Raw genomic sequence first — 21299 nt, 5'->3', positions numbered from 1 at the left:
TGCATCTGCTACCAGCTGGCCCCAAATGTTCAATTCTGTAGGGGAGAAACAGTCTTCATGTTGGTCCCTGGAGGAACCAAGTCATGAGACTGGCTGAGTTACTTATCATACCTGTGCTCCAGCTGCGAGAAACAATAAGGAGTCCTATATTTCCATAAGCCCATCCCTAATTCCTGCTGGTTCTGGGAGTTTCTTTTTTTTTTTTTTTTTCACAGTAACAGTCATGCAAATAAACCTGAGATTATGCCACACATTCTAGAGGGCCGGCTCTGGGGCTGCCATGCCCTGGGCTTCCAGGCACAAACAGGAAGCTGGAGCTTTCGCAATTCATGCCTCCCCTCAGTGAGCTCAAGTCGCTCAACGTCTTTCTTGTTTCTGATATCTTTTCTCCCACATTACTTAGGAATTTCATGCTGCTCCACAGCACTTCCTGTTTTCTCACTGGTGCTTCTGAAGGGTAAAAAAAAATTCCAGGAGCCAGGAACAGGACACATGGCGGGCGGGGGGGGGACAAAACAACACGTGACAGACAATCACCGGCCCTGCCAGGAAGTGCGCTCGCCCCGTTTGCTGGAAGGACGGGAGACTGCACGGCACCGCCTCTGAAGTACAAGAAATTTAATATTTCACTTCACTTCCACAAATGACTTTTGCATCTGATATTCACTCGTGAAACCTGGACTTTGCTGCGCGTGAGAATCCGAAGCAAAGGACTTAAAATCAAAATGGCCCGGAGACGCAGTGGCCCTGGGTTAGGAAGCTGGGGAGGCAGCGCTCACAGCCCCTGAGCGAGAGGGCGTCATAGTCATTGCACAAAGTCTGGATCGGGACTGCGGAGTTTTGGAAGGAGTCCCGATGCATGGACCCTGGCCGAGGGCGGTCGCCGCAATGACAAGGGCTAAATGTAAGTTGGGAGGAGATACAAAACAGAGAAAAAAAAAATCTCGAGAAGCTGCAAATAAAGGCTCTTGTTGCCAGATCCCTTTGTTAATCTTTTAGCTAACATTGCCATATGCACCCAGCGCAGTACGGATACGTACGAGACAGTTCCTGCTCTGTGGAGCTTCCAGTATAGTCCAGACTCATAGACGAGACAAACAAGAGTAGCTAATTACAGACCTGAGGACAGAGGTCACTTTAAGCGAGTAAAACTCTACGAAAGTCAGACCCCTATCTGGAAAAAAAAAAAAAAGTGTTCACAAGAAAAACAGGCAGTGGGGGGTCGTGAGTGTGGGGCAGGGAGGGTAGGATTGAATTAAAAAACCATTTGCTTTTCAAAGCAAGCTTCACATCTTGTGATCAATTTGAACCCAAAGCCAGAAAGAGCACAAGAAATAGTAAGAAGCATGCATCGTGGAAAAAGTGTTAACCAAGCAAAATCTAAAGACCTAATTCTTCTAGCAAAGCCCAGCTTGCTAGCTCCAGCCGAATCCCGTATGAGCACCGAGCATTCCGATGGACTCCACCCTCCAAAGTACATAAGAAAAACAGAAAAAGGCTGCAGAGCTGGATGGGTGGCAAACTGCAGGGCAGATTAGCTCTGCTATGACAGGCCGATGCTCGTTAATTGAGCGGCCCTTTTCTTAACGGGACTGCCGGCACACTTTTTTTTTTTTTTTTAATTCTCCTATTTTGGTTCCTCCGACTTAATACTGCAATGATATTGGCAGAGGAACCGAAAAAAAGAAACAGAAAAGCAGTATTTTCTGCTCTTCTGTAATTTTTTTGGGCTCCTCAAGAATTAACACCTGCTCCGGGCAGGGATTAATTTTTGTGGGATAAAATGTACACAACGGGCATACATTTTTTTTTTCCCATAGGGGGAAATATGTAATAGCCTCATCAACATGAATTTACCATGGATGAGCGTTGTTACCTATGTGCTCGATTGGATGTGTGTTTCGGATGCACTAACCCCCGTTTGCATCAGGGGTTATGGGCGCGCATCCAAAAGGCGCATTCAGTTGTATGTTGAGCCGTGCACTGTGCCCAGCGCACAGTATTGCATCGGCCTGTGAGAGCTTCAACTGCTCTACCAACCAAGGGGCACTACAGACAAAACAACAGCAAAACAGAATTTTGACAAAATGGTAGCAGCACCATCTTTTCTTCCCTCTTATCTGAAAGCAGTTAGCTAGGCCCAGGCTGAATCTCCAGTGACCACAGAAGATTATGAACAGTACAGTGGCCCCCGTTTTCAACTTGAAAGGATGGCTGGTGGAGCCCCAAGCACCGGTTGAATGCCCCTGGTTTAGATGGGCCGTTTGGTCTTCTTCTGCCGTCATTTCTAGTTACAAAGTGATGGTTATGATCAGAACGGTGACTATGCTGAAATACTTTGGCATGGATATAAAGTGTTAGGATATCAATCACCCTTTGGAGATAAAATCACTTTTCTTTTTTTTTAATAGTGTAGCAGTAGGCACTATGGTGTGCATATTCACAAAAGGCCGAGCCCCGTAGCTGGCCAAATTTTGGCTTGTTGAGTTTCGACCTAAAATCACTTTAAATCGTCATGTGGGGCAATAATAGGGGATGAGAAAGGATGGATTCCATTTGCTCATCTGGAGGAAGATTATGATCTTAGCCCTGTGTCTAGGGTATTATATGAGTATATGAAAGCGGCTGTCAAAAAACTAGAGAGGACAGGGTGGGCGAGGAGGCAGCCATCAGCGCTTGAACGAAGATTAACGGGTGAAGGCAGATCTAAAAAAAATTGGTAACGGGTTTCTTTTTTTTTTTAACTTGTTATTTTATTCAATTTATAAATTGAAGAAAGGAATAAACCTTTTCTTACAGAACAAGATAAGTGATTATACAATATCATACAATGGAAAATACAAAATTAAGCAAATGAACATATCATAATCATTCGTCTCCAGAAGTAACAAGTTAACCAGAGACAGCAGAAAAGTTAGGAGACAAAAGGAAATTTACAAAAATAAAGAAACTAGCTTAACATGAGATTCAAGCAGTGATACACTTGTATCACACCTAGGAGGATAATTTTTAGAAAGCCCACACAGGGACAAAGTTTGCGGGTACATTTTACTCATGGACTGTGCACCAATTAAAAAAAAAAAACAAATCATGATGCATGCACACACTTTCACTTTTTCACTTGCCATGGGTACACAATGCCCAGGAATGTTTGCACCAGTTTTTCATGCAGGGGCTTCTTCTATGGAAAGTAAAGGGGCAGATTTTCAAAGGGGTACGTGCGTAAGATACGCGCGTACCCCCCCCCCCCCCCGAAAACCTGCCCCAAGCTCCCCCTGCATGCGCTGAGCCTATGTTGAATAGGCTCGGAGGCGCGCACAAGCCTCAGGACATGCGTAAGGGAGGAGGAATAAATAGCCTAGTGGTTAGAGCAGTGGGCCATGAACCAGGAGACCAGGGTTCAAGTCCTGCTGTCGCTCCTTGTGACCTTGGGCAAGTCACTTTACCCTCCATTGCCTCAGGTACAAAACTTAGATTGTAAGCCCTCTGGGGAAAGAGAAATATCTACCGTACCTGAATGTAAACTGATGTGATATCTCAGATCAAATGTCAGTATATAATAAATAAATAAAACTGATTAATAGCAGTTAATGGATTTCTCCTCCAAGAACTTATCCAAACCTTTTTTGAACCCAGCTACACTAACTGCACTAACCACATCCTCTGGCAACAAATTCCAGAGCTATATTGTGCATTGAGTGAAAAAGAATTTTCTCCGATTAGTCTTAAATGTGCTACTTGCTAACTTCATGGAATGCCCCCTAGTCCTTCTATTATTTGAAAAAGTAAATAACCGATTCACATCTGCTCGTTCAAGACCTCTCATGATCTTAAAGACCTCTATCATATCCCTCCTCAGCCGTCTCTTCTCCAAGCTGAACAACCCTTTGCTGGCCAGGAAGATTTCATCCGGTTCCAGGCGATGATTGGAGAGCGTCGAGAGACCCCCTCCCCCCTCCCTAACAGTCGGGCCTTGCCGACATCATTACTGAGCGCCTCGATTCCATCTATAAATTGCAGAGCCCTGCAATGTGCAGCCGCCGGTGCACCACCGAAGCCGCACGCCAAAGGGGCCCACCCCTAGGCACTGAAAATGGGGAGGAAGAGAAAATCTAAAATCTGGACATCTTCTCCTGCTCCTTCCTTGGCAGCACTTCGTGGGCCCGTGGATGACCACGTCGTTCGAACGGGTGAGTCATCCAATAGAGACTGTCTTGGTGAATCTTCACCTTTAGGAATACCTTTAAGTTCTGGGCCCAATCAGCCACACCTGCACTCTTTTACAGAAAGATTTTAGCTGTAGTTAATGAAACATTGGCTAACATTAAGAAGCAAGCTGATGAAAATCAATGGCATATCATAGAGGTCAAAACGTAAGCCCAGACTTTACTTATTAAGCAAAGTTACTGTTTCAATGCAGCAGTTGGAGAAGAAAGTCGACGATTTGGAGAACCACTTATGCCATGGAAACTTGTGGATTGTAGGATTTACCGAGATGATCCCAGACCATGACATGCAAGCTCTTCTGGAAGTTTGGCTGTTGAAGGAGTTATGATTAAAGGGCCTAGTTGGTAAGGTACTTTTCAAACATGTGCATCTCTTGGGAGGTCGCACTGGATCCAAGGGCAAGCCATGTGTGGTAAGCACGAAATTATTTCATTTGCTTATAAATCAGAAAACTTATAAGCAGACCACAAGCATAGAGAGCTGAGGCATGATGGCAATTGAATCCTGATTTTTCAGGGTTACTCCAACACCATATCTTTGAAAAGGAAGTAATTTGCTCCTGTCTGCTCACTGTTATACAAAACAAAACATTAAATTCTTTCAGCAGCTCCCAGCTTGACTCCAGATTATACATAATGGAGAACTTAAAATTATCAGAGACGTCCAGGTAGCTAAAGAGTTTCTGCAGCTTTAGCCACTTAGATAAAGTGGTCCCTGTCTTAAATTAAACCCACTCTATCAGGGCCGGATTTACACATTTCTATGCCCTAGGCCAAAGCACAATTCTGCGCCCTCCCCCCCCTCAAAAGTTGATTTATAATTTTCAATTTAATATGTAATAGTTTATTTTTGAAACATGTAAGCACTTAATACAATCTTTATAATCTTTGAACCACATATTTTTAATTCAAAACTACCCGCATCGCCCCACGGAAGTTCTTCTGTCCGACCCGACCCGCGCTGAAATATTTTGAACCCAGCCCGCAAAATGCAGACGACTGCCTATATAACCCATACGAGGTATGACGATTACTTCTTTGGTTAGTTCAAATTATTCACCCAGATGGTGTATTCGATACAAAAAACAGCGAATAAAATTGACATAAAATGCAGAAGATTTTCATCGATTCTCATCTGACATTATAGAATTTTATTGAAATGTTTTGCATTTTGTGTCAAACTTACATTTCACCACATTAAATGATGCTGCATAAACAAGCCATGAGTTGTGTGTGTTTCATGTTTTGTAATAAACATTGCAGCCCCCTTATAATTTGGCGAACACCCCCGTCAACTTTTTCTGCTTTCGGCTTTCAGCCCTGAGTTAACAAAACAGTGTATAAAAGTAGTAACGATATATTTTACGTACCTATTATCAGTAGATATGTAGAAGACAAGCGATATGAACGTAATGAATCACTATTGTAACGCCAAATCTGGAATTTTCCTTTAACACGTGGTTTACGCCGAGTGTGTGAGAGAGAAATAGCAAATGCTTTTTGCCTGTGACTGAGCAAAACAACGCAAACTGGAGAGATGGGCAACGTAAATGTACCGCTCAATTTATTTAAAGTATATGGATATAAATTTAAAAAACAGCATTTTATATGGCCTTTTGAAAATAATACTGAAAAATGTGTAAATGTTTGATTGTTATTTCTGCCGCATATATACGCCCCCCTGACTGCTGCACCTTAGGCCATGGCCTAGGTTGGCCTTATGGGAAATCCGACCCTGCACTCTATTAATCCACCTTTGATATTTTAAATCTTGACCCTGGTTCTTCACAAGCACTTATTTGCCTGGGACTGTCTCTTGTGTGTCTCTTTACAACACTGCAGACATCTCGTACCGCCACAGAAACGACCTGTGGCAGTGATAGTAGCCTAGGGCACTCTGGAGAAGAGGAGGAGGAATATGCTAGATACTACCATAAGCAACTTGCTGGGCAGACTGGATGGACCGTTTGGTCTTTATCTACCGTCATTACTATGTTATGTTACATGTCTCTACAGTTTAAAAACTGTTTAAAATATAATAGACAACTGTGTAACTATATATTCGCAGGAAGCATTTCATTTTAGTGGGTTTGTTGACTCAGGTAGCTTAAAGCAGCAGTACCACATTCTTCAAAATATCAGTGTTACTATATCAGACTTATTTCTAGGTCTTCTTTCTACATTCTCCTAAGATAGCTAGCTAGATAGATAGATAGATTTATATTTTTAGGATCTTTTCTTTAAATAAAGTGAATAGCTTTGAATGTGGCCATGCCCCCTAGTTTTAAAAATATGTCCTTCCCTAAGTTCCTTTTTCATTTGCTCATGTAATAAATATTTATGCTGTTACATGCATCAGTGTGATGACTGCATGGTATTCAGTGCTGCTCCAGTTGATTTAAGGAGCTTTAAAGTATTGCATGTTATAGGAAAGGCATGGGGAGGGGGGAAGAGAGACAGAGAGACTAACCATAATGCCCTCACCCTAGATAGGTATTTATATCTCTATGGGAGGCCCACCTTCTAACTCGAGGTGAGGTTTATGTATTAGTGTAGGGGTTAGGGGCCACTTTGACATTCAGAGAGCGACATACAAACAGAACAGTGCTCTCTTGTGAAGATTTGAGGACCTTCGGAGTGAGGAAACTCACACAAAGATGAGATTTGTGCAATGTTCTCTCAACCTAGCTTGATGGACTCTCTACCTGGGTAATAAAAGTTTGAACCCAGCCCGTTTGGTCACAAATTACGCCCCAAACTCCTCCCTTTTTTCTGATTTGCATCACACCATGTGTTATGGTGCTTTCGCAGGCATTAAAGGCATTTTCACAGGCATTAAAGGCGTTTTTGCATGCGTTAAAGGGGCTTAACGCATGCAAAAACGCCTTATAGCAATTTGATAAATAACCCTGTGAGTTAGGTGCGAGCATAGGCACCTAAAAATGTACTCGGAAAATAAACTTGAGCTCCCTAAAAGCTAGGCCAGGTATAATTTAGGAGCCCAGTGCTAAGTCTCTATGTTTGTTCCCCTGCCCTGCCCCACTCCCTTTTTAGGTGCCCAAATTTAAGTGCCTTGTGATTTTAAGAACTTAAATTTAGGACTGAGAACCAACAAATATTTTATTTCAAAAGTCTAGGCCTCCAACTCTTGACCATTTGAATATCAGGATCACAGAGCCCTATTCTAAGCCTAACTCTAGGTGCTTATGGTTAAGGTTAGGTGCCTATATTCAGAGAAAATGTTTAGGTGCCTATATTCACTTACTATAGATGCCTATCTTTAGCATAGGGGTGAGCAATTCTGGGCCTTGAAGGCCACCAAGCAGTCAGGTTTCAGGATATCCCTAATGAATATGCATGAAATATATTTGCATGCACACTGCCACAACTGTATGCAGATCACCGCATCCTGTAATAATACTATCTGGTTTTAGTTGGGGGGATAATAAAAAGTACTGTAGTTTAAAAGGGTCGGCGCAACCGATTAAAAAAAAGGCTCTGAGCCGCGCCTTATAATCCGGTGCGCCTTATATATGAACCTGGATGCCTTAGCAGGCGCTCATTGATAATGCGCCTTATAATCCGGTGCGCCTTATAGTCTGAAAAATACGGTAATTGCGATGGAGAAGGTATAGAGAAGGGCGATCAAAATGATAAGGGGAATGCAACAGCTCCCCAATGAGGAAAGACTAAAGAGGTTAAGACTTTTCAACTTGGAGAAGAGACGACTGAGGGGGGATATGATAGAGATGTTTAAAATCATGAGAGGTCTAGAACGGGTAGATGTGAATCAGTTATTTACTTTTTCGGATAATAGAAAGACTAGGGGGCTCTCCATGAAGTTAGCATGTGGCACATTTAAAACTAATCAGAGAAAGTTCTTTTTCACTCAACGCACAATTTAACTCTGGAATTTGTTGCCAGAGGATGTGGTTAGTGCAGTTAGTATAGCTATGTTTTTAAAAGGATTGTATAAGTTCTTAGAGGAGAAGTCCATTACCTGCTATTAATTAAGTTGACTTAGAAAATAACCACTGCTATTACTAGCAACAGTAACATGGGATAGACTTAGTTTTTGGGTACTTGCCAGGTTCTTATGGCCTGGATTGGCCACTGTTGGAAACAGGATGCTGGGCTTGATGGACCCTTGGTCTGACCCAGTATGGCATGTTCTTAACTAATGTCACTCCAGGAATTACACTGAAATCAAAACTATAAAGGAATATCAATGATTGTGTTAGTTTTAAATGTACAATGCGTGATCTAAGAAATATTGTTTTGCTAGATCTGCTGCTCTAAAGTTCGCTTTTAATAGTAGTAATAATGCAATTGGAGGTGCAACATCTAGTCAGATAATGCAGCCCTGTCTGTGAGAATGACAGCAGCAGGAGAGGTTACTTTGCATCGCCATCAACCTCTCATCTCCAAGGTCTCACTAGTAAATGTATTATCTACCCCCAGTAATTTTCAAACTTTTGTTTTAATATTCTTTTTTATTAAGATTCCATACAATCATTACATATCATTGCAACAAAGTCGAGAAAACAAGGTTTATACCTGGCATTCATGATTTGTTACCCTATCTTTCCGGATCCACCTTGAAGAACTAGCCATGTGCATGCCATGGCAAGATATTACACTACAGCTCTTCAAAATTCCTCAGAACATAGCTGAACAAAGAAGACAGAAGTGACAGGAGAGGAAGAGAAGACGTGGGAGGGAGAGAAACCGACTCTCCACTAGCAACGCCTTTTGTATTTGTTGTGTGAATGGCCCCAGGCCTTCTCAAACATGTGGAGATCACCATTCATTTTTTTAGATAACACTCTTATATGATGCAAAAGCACCATTTCTTTGAGCCATTCGTTGACAGAAGCTTCTGTAGTTGTCCTCCACAGTCTTAAAATGATTCTTTTAGCAAAGATCAGTGCAGTGGTTAAATCATTTTTTCTGATACTCATCAAGAAAATGAAACTCAGAGAAGTCATGTAATCTGCTTACTTTAGGACTCAATAATGCTTAATGTTTAATGACCTTGTCAAGCCCAAAGTTTACATTTGACCAAATATCTTGTAGACATTTTTTTTCTTTTGGTAAAGGAACTCTAGCATAATACATCTTGAAATTCTGTATATACAAAATTGTGTGGCACTCTTCAGGGATGCTAGTGAAACCCATGGTTCCATGGACCCCTGCTTGAAAAATCTACCCCTCTGCCTCTGATGCAGTATCATGTTCTGAAACGGAACTGAGTAAATGAAATTGTTACTAGGTGTACCAATGCACTGATACAATACATGTGTGTGTGTTTAAAAACTAACTAAAAGCACTGGCTCAGTGGCGCCATTGCTAAATGGTGTGCACCATCATGTGGAAGGCAATGATTTAATCCCAGGGTCGGCTGGGGATGAGGTGGAGACAGGGTTCACAGCCTCTGGGTGGGATAGGAGGGAGTCATGGTCATTGCCTAAGGGTAACAACTAATGGCCAGGTTCAGGGTCCAAATTACAGGGTTACCAGAGGAGCCCTGGCCCACGGCAACCAGCCCAGGACCAGCACTGCAATGACTGGATTAAACATACAGGGGCGGATTTTAAGAGCCCTGCTCGCCTAAATCCGCCCAAAACCGGGCGGATTTAGGCGCGCAGGGCCCTGCGCGCCGGTGAGCCTATTTTACATAGGCTCACCGGCGCGCGCAGACCCCGGGACTCGCGTAAGCCCCGGGGTTCTCCGAGGGGGGCGTGTCGGGGGCGTATCGGGGGGCGGGCCCAGTCGTTGCGGCGTTTAGGGGGCGTGCCGGGAGCGTTTCGAGGGCGGGACCGGGGGCGTGGCCGCGCCCTCCGGACCCACCCCCAGGTCCCGGCGCGCTAGCGGCCCGCTGGCGTGCGGGGATTTACGCCTCCCAGAGGGAGGCGTAAATCCCCCGACAAAGGTAAGGGGGGGGGCTTAGACAGGGCCGGGTGGGTGGGTTAGGTAGGGGAGGGGAGGGAGAAAGGAAGTTCCCTCCGAGGCCGCTCCGATTTCGGAGCGGCCTCGGAGGGAACGGGGGTAGGCTGTGCGGTTCGGCGCGCGCCGACTATACAGAATTCATAGCCTTGCGCGCGCCGATCCAGGATTTTAGCGGATACGCGCGGCTCCGCGCGTATCTACTAAAATCCAGCGTACTTTTGCTTGCGCCTGATGCGCCAGCAAAAGTACGCCTATTCGCGTTTTTTGAAAATCTACCCCACAGTGAAAGGGAATCGAGTGAGAGCACTGACAGGGGAAGATCACCTTGTGTTGCGTTCGGGCCTGCTCTTCCCCCTCGCTCCATCCTCTCTACCTCTGTAGCGACTCCCTCCGGGCCTGATGGACGGCCTTCTGCCGCGGCGTCTCCATGCCGCTTCTCCACGGCGTCCCCAGACTGGCTCGACGCTGTGGATCCGACATGTTTCTGATGACGTAGGGCGCGCGCTCAGAAGTATGTACCAGCAAGGGCGTGAACCTCAGGGGCGTCCCCCTGTATTGACGTCATCTGCTTCCAACATAAAAGGTCTTCACTTACGCTGTCTATTAGAGTTAGCAAGGATTGATTGCGGGGATTCATTCTGGACCCGCTTCTCTCTACGCTACTCTGCCTCCTCGGATTTACCAGGGGTACCCGCTCCTCAGGGGCCTCACTCTCTTTTCTCTTTTTCAGATTGCAGATAGGAACCGGTACTCGCTCCTCGAGGGCCTATGTTCCTGAAGACTCTGAAGATTCTCTATTGCCTAGAAGCTATTACAGATACAGACACTCGTGAGTTGCTACCGCTCTCTCAGAGCTTTCCCTGGAACCAGGTACTCACTCTTCGAGGGCCTATCTCTTTCCAGCTACTGAGCCTTCTTAAGATTCTATGTGAGATGGTCATCTACTACTGGCTATGTATACAGCATACCCTGTCTACTCACTACCTATAGTCTCTCTACAGCTCAGCAACCCTGGGATCGCAGTTCCAGTATCTGGAACCAGCTCACTACTGCCACCTCTGGTGGTTCTACTAACCTGTCTAATAAAAGAACTATCTGTGTCTGTCTCCATACTCAAGCCTAGCCGGTGGTCCCTCTCAGGATACCCTCTTGGGGGCACTGTCATCTGACATCGGCCCAAGGATTCACCTATTTACTACAATGTGCTCACTCCTCCCACTTCAGGAGCTGAGCATAACAGAGTGCTAGCTCATTTATGTCTCCGCCCATCAGACATCAGAACCATAACAGATTGCAACTCAGCACGGAGATTATAACAGAGTGCCAACTCCTACCCTCTGGAGGAGCAAACCTCTATCAGATCGCTAACTCCTGCCTTCTAGGGAGCTCATTCACAACAGATTGCCAACTCCCTAGCAGGTTCCACAACAGATTGCTAACTCCTCCCCTCTGGGGGATTAAACCCTAACAAGATTGCTACTCTGCAGTCTAAACCCTAACAGATTGCTAACTCCTCCCTTCTTGAGGAGTAGAACCTAACACCTTGCTGGTGGCTGAAAAGAATTGGTAAGTACTGCTTGGGGAAATATTAGAACTTAAAGGTTTTGGGGAGAAGTAAACTACAGGGGTATATTCTTTAGTATGTTTGTGTGTCTGTATTAAATAGCTAGTCAGAGGACATGCAAAAAACAGGAGTTTATGTGTTTTGTATTAAATAGCTAGTCAGAAGGCAGGCAAAAGCAGGAATTTGGGTGTTTGTCTTTCGCACCCCAGCTCATTCTTTGATTTATAGGCAGGTGACACTTTCACACTAAAAAATAAATAAATAAATCAGTCTTTTAACTTAAATTCAGAAATTCCTCACACCTTATGAAGAGTTTAATCATTCCCTTATAGGTCACTACCAGATAAATAGTGAATACACTAATACATTTTGTACGCATTCCTACTCCCATAGCATCCTAAACTTAACTAGGAACTGAACAAATTTAAGATGAAAGCAGCAGTCTAGCAGCAAGAGGGGACCTCGCAGTCTTTTGCATCGAGTGTGACGTGTGATTTTTTACCTGCCGGTGAGAGGTTGTATGTGTGCACTGATAACCTGGATTAAATAATCAAATAATGAAATTAATGGAACAGTTTTGCACAAGAGAAAGGAATGTGTTTTGTTTTTATGAACAGGCCTTGCTTGAGAGACAGAAGCAGTTTGTGTAGAGACAGAAGCAGTTTGTGTAGAGAACTGTCTGCAGCTCAAAGCCTAGTATACCAGATAACGGTACTTTTACATCATTAATTTAGGTAAAGGTTCTCCACTCCAAATAAGGGAGCTATCCCAAAACAAAAGAGAGAAAAAACATTGTAACAATATTAGTATATAAGGATGTAACGTATAGCTTAGAAACTGAGAAGGCTTTGGCAATATGTCACGGTTAGACGCTCCAAGCCACTCCCAGGAAACTCGTATCTTTCCTGGGATCATCTTCTGGCTTTTCTTTGCTTTCTATAATAAAGAGTATTATTGAGAAATATAAATGCTGTGAGTGTTTTCTATAACAAGCCAGCCAGCGCAGCGAAACCCCTGAGTGCCACGAGCCTCAGATAGTAAATTGGGAACTTCTTGTAAAGAAAGAAAGGTAATAACTAGAAAAGTCCCTGCCTTGGAGGTGAGGCAGGTAAAGGATCACAAATTAGAACCAGCATTATGCAGACAAAAACTGAAATGGAAACCCCAAGAAGCCAGACTCTGTGTGTAACAGTGGAAAAACAACCACCATTCCTCATAAACAAATAAAACCAAGAAACCTAAAACATCAATTATAATAGTAAAATCATACTAATAAAAGAACATTTTAAAACTACTGACAAATAGAATAAATTCTATTAATTGAAGTCATATACATTTTAAATTTTCCCAAGCACCAATAAAAAATGTAAAAACAGCACACATATCAAATAACACTCAATAATTAAAACTAATTAGGATTTTAAAAAAAGGCCACTATCCTTTCCTGAGAACTCTTGATTTCCAGTCACCTTGAGATTGTTGAGAATTAAGGGGCTAGGGGGATACACAAACTTTAACCTTTCTCTCTCACACACTCACATGTTCATTCTCTCTTAGAGCGGCCTCGGAGGGCACGTTCCTTCCGCCTCCCCCCACCTTCCCCTCTCTTCCCCTACCTAATCCGCTCCCCAGCCCTACCTAAAACCCCTCCTTACCTTTAATTTTTAAGTTGCGCCTGCCTCCGGGCAGGATTAGGTTGCGCGTGACGGTGACGGCCGGTCTGCGATCCCGGGCACAGCGCCAAATGGCCGCTGTGCCTGAAGGCTCCAGCCCTGCCCCGCCCCACCCCCTTTTTCAAGCCCCGGGACATACGCGCGTCCCAGGGCTTGCGCACGTTGCCGAGCCTATGCAAAATAGGCTCGGCGCACGTAACCCTTTTAAAATCCGCCCCATTAAGATTACTAATGCCAAGCGGCTCCAGCACTATTACTTATCTCACAAAATCCTGCGCTCCACTAAGAATTAGATCTAAAATTGCTCCCTTTCTCGTTGGTTCCGAAACCAATTGCTCCATAAAACTGTCATTTATTCCAACCAGGAACTTTATCTCTCTAGCATGTCCTGATGTTACATTCACCCAGTCAACACTGGTGTTATTGAAATCTCCCATTATTAATGCACTACCAATTTGGTTACCTTCTCCAATTTCTCTTAGCATTTCATTTGCACTTCTCAGCCTTTTGACCAGGTGGACGGTAGTATACTCCAATCACTATACTCTTCCCCAACACACAAGGGATTTCTACCCATAAGGATTCTATTGTGCATTTAGTCTCTTGCAGGATCTTTATCCTGTTGGACTCTATGCCATCCCGGACATAAAGCCCCACCCCCGCACCAAGTTATTCCTCCCTATCATGATATAATTTGTACCCTGGTATAGCACTATATTATTGGTTCTCACCTTTCCACCAATTATGTCTATCTCATTATTCACTGCTATACCCTCTCTCTCCCATCTTACTTCTTAGACCTCTGCCATTGGCATACAGGCATTTCAAAGTGTGTTTTTTGTTTGTATTAGCCTGCTTTTCAGTTGACCGGGATACATTGGCATCTTTTAGTTCAGGTGATTCTTTCCTTATAGGCACTTGGACTACTTTTCTTATTATTGGAACCTCACTGTTGGGATGCCCTAACTCTAATGCGTCATTAGTATCCTTTGAAGATACCTCTCTCCGAACCATGCGCTGCTGAGCGACTGTCGGCTTTCCCCTTTGTTCTAGTTTAAAAGCTGCTCTATCTCCTTTTTAAAGGTTAGCGCCAGAGCCTGGTTCCACCCTGGTTAAGGTGGAGCCCATCCCTTCGGAAGAGACTCCCCTCCTTCCCCAAAAGGATCCCCAGTTCTTCACAAAACTGAATCCTTCTTTCTTGCACCATCGTCTCATCCACGCATTGAGACTTCAGTACGTAACCAGCATTCTCTGATAAAATGATTCAATAAAACGCAAGTCTAAATAAATAGGTCTTTAGTTGCTTTTTAAATGCTTTGCTATATTCTTGCTTTCTCAGTGCAATAGGCAGTAGAGATGTGAATCGTGTCCTCGATCGTCTTAACGATCGATTTCGGCTGGGAGGGGGAGGGAATCGTATTGTTGCTGTTTGGGTTTTAAAAATATCGTGAAAAATCGTTAAAATCATGAGCCAACCCCCTAAAACCCACCCCCGACCCTTTAAATTAAATCCCCCACCCTCCCGAACCCCCCCCCCCCCAAATGCTTTAAATTACCTGGTGGTCCAGAACAGCGGCGGTCCGGAACGGCCCCCTCAATTGAATCCTTTTGTCTTCAGCCGGCGCCATTTTGCAAAATGGCCGCCGCAAAATGGCGGCGGCCATAGACAAAAACGATTCGACACAGGTCGTTCCGGACCCCCGCTGGACTTTTGGCAAGTCTTGTGGGGGTCAGGAGGCCCCCCCAAGCTGGCCAAAAGTTTCTGGGAGTCCAGCGGAGTTCAGGAAGCGATTTCTTGCCGCGAATCGTTTTCCGTACGGAAAATGGCGCCGGCAGGAGATCGACTGCAGGAGGTCGTTCAGCGGCGGTCCGGAACCCCCGCTGAACGACCTCCTGCAGTCGATCTCCTGCCGGCGCCATTTTCCGTACGGAAAACGATTCGCGGCAAGAAATCGCTTCCTGAACTCCGCTGGACTCCCAGAAACTTTTGGCCAGCTTGGGGGGGCCTCCTGACCCCCACAAGACTTGCCAAAAGTCCAGCGGGGGTCCGGAACGACCTCCTGCGTCGAATCATTTTTGTCTATGGCCGCCGCCATTTTGCGGCGGCCATTTTGCAAAATGGCGCCGGCTGAAGACAAAAGGATTCAATTGAGGGGGCCGTTCCGGACCGCCGCCGTTCTGGACCACCGCTGGATCCCCAGGTAATTTAAAGCATTTGGGGGGGGGGGGGTTCGGGAGGGTGGGGGATTTAATTTAAAGGGTCGGGGGTGGGTTTTAGGAGGTTTTAGTGTGCCGGTTTTCCTGCCCTCCCCCTTCCCCCGATTTACGATTTTTTAACGATAAATCGGGGGAATTGGTATTGTATCGTGGCCCTAACGATTTTTGATGATTTAAAATATATCGGACGATATTTTAAATCGTCAAAAAACGATTCACATCCCTAATAGGCAGTTTGTTCCAAAGTTGTGCACCAGTGATTGAAAGCATCCGATCTCTAGTCTCAGTTAAGTACATTTTCTTAGAACTGGAAATATCTAAAAGACATTGCTCCTCTGAGTGCAAACTCTCGACTGGGCTGTATAATTTGAAAAACAAATCAATATAAAAATGCATGTCACTATTTATTTATAGCATTGTGAATAATAATCAAAGTTTTATAAATAATGTGAAATTCAGCAGGGAGCCAGTGCAAAGCTTTCAAAATTGGGGCGATGTTGTTCAAATGTTGCGCTCCCTGTTATAACACTAGCCACAGAATTTTGTTTGGCTTTAATAGCGTACGCTAGAAGACGAAGAAAAACTGAGTTGGAATAATCCAAACAAACGGTAAGGCTAAAGGTGTCTAAGCCTTCTGAGCTTCCACTATGATTTTATCACTAACCTTAATTTTAATGACCCACTACAGGGGTGAGAGACTTGTAAATGGGCAGAAGTTCCTTTCTTTTCCCACCACCCATCACCATCCTTGCCAAAGCTTCATCATTCCTCTCCTGTTAAAGAGAACTCTTCTCGTGGTCGTGCGTTGCCCTGTGGTTCAGCCGTGCCGTGCTGGTGCATGATCAGCAATGCTCGCACCCTCTCCCCGATTGCTTTCTGTGACTGGCTCAGACTTCACCGCCCCCCTGAGCTGCATTCAGCCGAACGGCTCCCACACTACCAGGCTACTGTATGCAGTTTGTCAGTTGTCGGTATCACAGTTTCACACAGTTATACCTATTGAGACATTACCTGAAGGATATTCTACATATTGATGACTGTCACTTAGGGGAAGTTATGTGCTCCCTTCGAAACCAGACAAATTCAATTATCTACTACTCATTTGAGAGGAGAAAAAACATGTTTCCAATAAGATTTATGGATTTTTTTAAAATTGGTGTCAAGCCTTAGACAGTTTTGCTACAAAGCATCTGCCCTTAGTACCCAACAAGGAAATTATTCTAAATCCCATAGCTTAATGATTAGCTATTTCATTTCAAGATAAAGCCCAATACACTGCCCAAAAGCCTAAGCACCTACTTCCTTTCCTACCTCATGTACCCATCTTATCTCTTTACTTGGGAATTATTAGAAAGGGAATGGTGAATAAAACTGAAAATGTCATAATGCCTCTGCATTGTTCCATGGTGAAACCGCACCTTGAATACTGTGTACAATTCTGGTCGCCGCATCTCAAAAAAGATATAATTGTGATGGAGAAGGTACAGAGAAGGGCTACCAAAATAAGGGGAATGGAACAGCTCCCCTATGAGGAAAGACTAAAGAGGTTAGGACTTTTCAGCTTGGAGAAGAGACGGCTGAGGGGGGATATGATAGAGGTGTTTAAAATCATGAGAGGTCTAGTACGGGTAGATGTGAATCGGTTATTTACTCTTTCGGATAGTAGAAAGACTAGGGGGCACTCCATGAAGTTAGCATGGGCCACATTTAAAACTAATCGGAGAAAGTTCTTTTTTACTCAACGCACAATTAAACTCTGGAATTTGTTGCCAGAGGATGTGGTCAGTGCAGTTAGTATAGCTGTGTTTAAAAAAGGATTGGATAAGTTCTTGGAGGAGAAGTCCATTACCTGCTATTAAGTTCACTTAGAGAATAGCCACTGCTATTACTAGCAACGGTAACATGGAATAGACTTAGTTTTTGGGTACTTGCCAGGTTCTTATGGCCTGGATTGGCCACTGTTGGAAACAGGATGCTGGGCTTGGTGGACCCTTGGTCTGACCCAGTATGGCATGTTCTTATGTTCTTACCCCATATCTATATGTATCCATTACTTACATACTCAATGCCTTCTTCCCTTGTGATCCAGGCAGAATATCAAATACTTGTAAATAAATAAGGTTTAAGGTTTATTTGGTTTTCTGTACCGTCATATCAGTGGGAATCTTCATAACGATTTACAAACATTTAGCGAGAAAAGTACAATAATGATATAGTAAAGGAAAGTACAATAATGATATAGTAAAGGAATGATAACAACTATAATATATATCAGAGGTAAAAAATTGGTAATAGTTAAAAATCTAAAATATTGTCGACTGAAATATATAAATATCAAAAGACAATAACAAATCGTGGGAGCGCAGTTAAATAGCATAACTATGAGATAAACAAAAACAAATGCAAAAGGGTGATCACTGCTTATCTAATACAGTCAGCGTATCCAATACCAATAAAATAAATGAATGAACTCTTGCAAATATTACTTTTTTTTTTTTTAGCTATAGTGTAGTAGCTAGTGCTAGATAGCGCCCCGCCACCATGCTGTACATTTAGGGGGCGAGCAGGGAAATAGAAGCTCCTGACATTTCACCCTACCAGGAGAGCACTTTCCCAGAACTGATGAAGAAGCCAAATTACATTTGGATTTTAGATGCTCGTCTTTCCAAACGCGAGCTCAAGGCGCGTTACATACAGGCACGGGTTTTTCCCCTCTCTCCGGAAGACTAAGCCTTGTACCTGAGGCGACGGAGGGTGAATTGACTTGCCCAATGTCGCAAGGAGCGGCAGCAGGAGCAGCGGGATTTGAACCCAGGCTTCCCTGGTGCTCCAAACCTCTGCTCTAACCGTCAGGGTCACGCCTTTACTCACGTTAGGACATGAGTGTTACTAACAAACTCTTACAAACCAGATCTTCTGTTGCATCTGGATTTTTTTTTTTTTTTTTTTGCATTTTCCAATATTATTGACGCATGCTCGTGCTATGCAATTCCAGTTCCCTCAGCCTGGAGCGAAGACCTGCAATATCCAAGCAAAGTCTTTACCTGTCTCCTGTCCAGCGCACTTCCAAATGTATTCTGTTTGCATTGATTACAAGCAGAGCTCAGAATTCCCTTCTTCCAGGGCTGCCAAATCAAGCCTTGCTTGAAGTCTGGCTGTTGAAACCGCTAATCACAAAGAGCCCATTGCATCCGAATGGTCTGCGGGCACCATTAGTGTGCATACTTGACGTAAGCTTTCAAAGAGTAACTAACCAGGGCCAGTTGTCCTTGAAAACGAGCTGGCCTAGACTACACCGGTACTTTTCCCCTGCTCTTTGTTCGAGCGGCAGAGGGGCACCAAATAGCCACTCGCATGTTTGAAAATGAAATGTTCCCATGCTGTTTTCCTCGCCTCCCCTTCAAACATGCCCCCAGGAAACATTTTTATTTCCTGCAGCTATAAGTGTACCGATAATATGGAGAATTCAGTTTAAAGTGATTATGCTGGTTTTTATAAGGGATGAAAGGCCTCACGCTACACAGTTTTAATGCAGTATTAAAACTGTATCAACCAACAAGATCATTGAGATCAGCTTCTCAAATGCTGTTCAATATACCTTCCTTCAAAATAATTCATTTGGATGAATCAAGGGAATGCCTATTCTATGTACAGGGACCAACTTTGTAGAATATCTTACCACCAAGTCTGAAAGAAAAAAACTATCAGCTCGATCCAGTATCGTCCGCTCGAGGATTGCCCGTCTGTAACGTGCTCGTAGCGCACAATTCGGGCGCGCAAGGCAGTTCGGCGATACAGTGTCCAGTTTCACGCGTCCGTATCGCTTCTGAAAACAGACGCATAACCCTTTCCGCACCCGGCATGTAAATGAACGAAAAAGCTGTATAATGAAGGAATTAGCTATTCCCCTGCGATACTGTAACGGGCGCTGATATTATCTCCTCCGTAACCCGCTGTTCTGCCGCGGCCTTAACCTGCTAGTTTACCGCCTCCCCCTAGTAGGAGTTAGTGTAGTGTAGTGTAGGGTAAAAACATTGCTTACCCGCCCTGGTCCCGTCCGGTCTCCTGCAGCCCTGTCCGGACCGGACGGGGCTGCAGGAGACCGGACGGGACCAGGGCAAAAAAAAACAAACGAAAAAGTAGCAAGGCTCGGGCCTGCTATGGTAAGTGTAAAAAGTGTAAAAAACAAAAAACCTGTGTGTTATATAAAAAAATAAAACAATTTTAAATACCTGTCGGAGGGCCGTGGGTCCAGGCGGCCGGTGGGCGGCGGGCAGCCATCAGCGGCATCCGGTAGTCCCTTCTCCCTTCCAAAATCGCCAAAATCGCCAAAATCGCACGGGCGGGTCGGCAGCGGGGGGGGGGGGGCGGCGGGTAGGCAGCAGCGGGGTCCGGGGGGTCCGGGGGCAGCGGCAGCGGGGGGGGGGGGGCGGCAGCAGGATCCGGGAGCGGCGGGGTCCGGGGGTGGCAGCGAGAGCCGGGGAGCCAGCAGCGGCAGCATGTTCGATCGCGCAGGCAGGTAGGTGGCAAAGTAAAGATGGCCGCCTGCACGGGAAAATCGTGCAATTGGCCGCTGAAGATGTGACGTCACGACGTTTGGCGTCACGGGGTGTGACGTCACGTCTTCAGCGGCCAATTGCACGATTTTCCCGTGCTGGCGGCCATCTTTACTTTGCCACCTACCTGCCTGCGCGATCGAACATGCTGCCGCTGCTGGCTCCCCGGATCTCGCTGCCACCCCCGGACCCCGCCGCTCCCGGATCCTGCTGCCGCCCCCCGCTGCCGCTGCCCCGGACCCCCCGGACCCCGCTGCTGCCTACCCGCCGCCCCCCCCCCCCCCGCTGCCGACCCGCCCGTGCGATTTTGGTGATTTTGGCGATTTTGGAAGGGAGAAGGGACTACCGGATGCCGCTGATGGCTGCCCGCCGCCCACCGGCCGCCTGGACCCACGGCCCTCCGACAGGTATTTAAAATTGTTTTATTTTTTTATATAACACACAGGTTTTTTTGTTTTTTACACTTTTTTAAACTTTTTTACACTTCTGGTGCCTGTCATTTCAAATGTCATTTGAAATGACAGGTACCAGCGCACCCAGGTTACTGTATAGGCGCTGTTACAGCGCCTATACAGTAAAATGGGTTGCGCGGGCATAACCCTTCCCTAACGCTTCACAGCCGCGGCATGCATTTGCATGCGATTAGAGGAGAGTATCGGGGAGTTAGTGAAGAGAACTGTGCGTGCGGGGAGGAAGGGTGCGCCTGACACTACCTCACTGTTTTTACCGCGGCCTTACTGGATCGAGCCGTATGTTACCAAAATTCAGGAAGATGGTAAAGGCTTTCCTTTTTCAGGAGGCTTTTAATTTGTAATTTCTAACCTTTGGCTGAGAGCAGATAATGCAAGCCTTATGATAATGAAGATGTTGTTTTACTGTTTTAATATTTTTGTCTCATATTTTGTCTATTTGTTTTGTTTTTATTGTATTTTATTTTATTATTTTGTTTTTATTCTATTATGTTCTTATGATTTGTATTTTTATAGTATACTTTATATTATGAATGTTTTGGAAACTGTCTAGAAATGTTGATAGGCGGTTAATACATTTTAAATAGATAAATAAGTGCATGTGCTGCGGAAGCCCACACAAACATTTAGCTGGGCAGATGAGG

At 44.8% G+C, this 21299-nt stretch overlaps 1 long non-coding RNA gene across 5 annotated transcripts in view; it reads left to right on the top strand.

Annotated features, from left to right (window-relative positions):
• Window positions 1-270: 270 nt before the first annotated feature.
• LOC115089740 overlaps window positions 271-21299 on the top strand; it is a 56881-nt gene continuing 35852 nt past the window's right edge. For 2 of the 5 annotated variants that reach the window (XR_003856219.1, XR_003856218.1), the window contains exons 1-2: window positions 271-904; window positions 3860-5247. This is a non-coding gene — a long non-coding RNA (uncharacterized LOC115089740). The remainder of the gene's footprint in view (window positions 905-3859; window positions 5248-21299) is intronic. The other 3 variants (XR_003856217.1, XR_003856220.1, XR_003856221.1) reach the window with 3 other exon arrangements.

This window comes from Rhinatrema bivittatum, chromosome 4 (assembly GCF_901001135.1).
Source record: "Rhinatrema bivittatum chromosome 4, aRhiBiv1.1, whole genome shotgun sequence".
NCBI classification, from domain to species: domain Eukaryota; kingdom Metazoa; phylum Chordata; class Amphibia; order Gymnophiona; family Rhinatrematidae; genus Rhinatrema; species Rhinatrema bivittatum.
The sequence above is the reverse complement of the archived record's forward strand: the minus strand, read 5'-3'. Positions and strand labels throughout refer to the sequence as shown.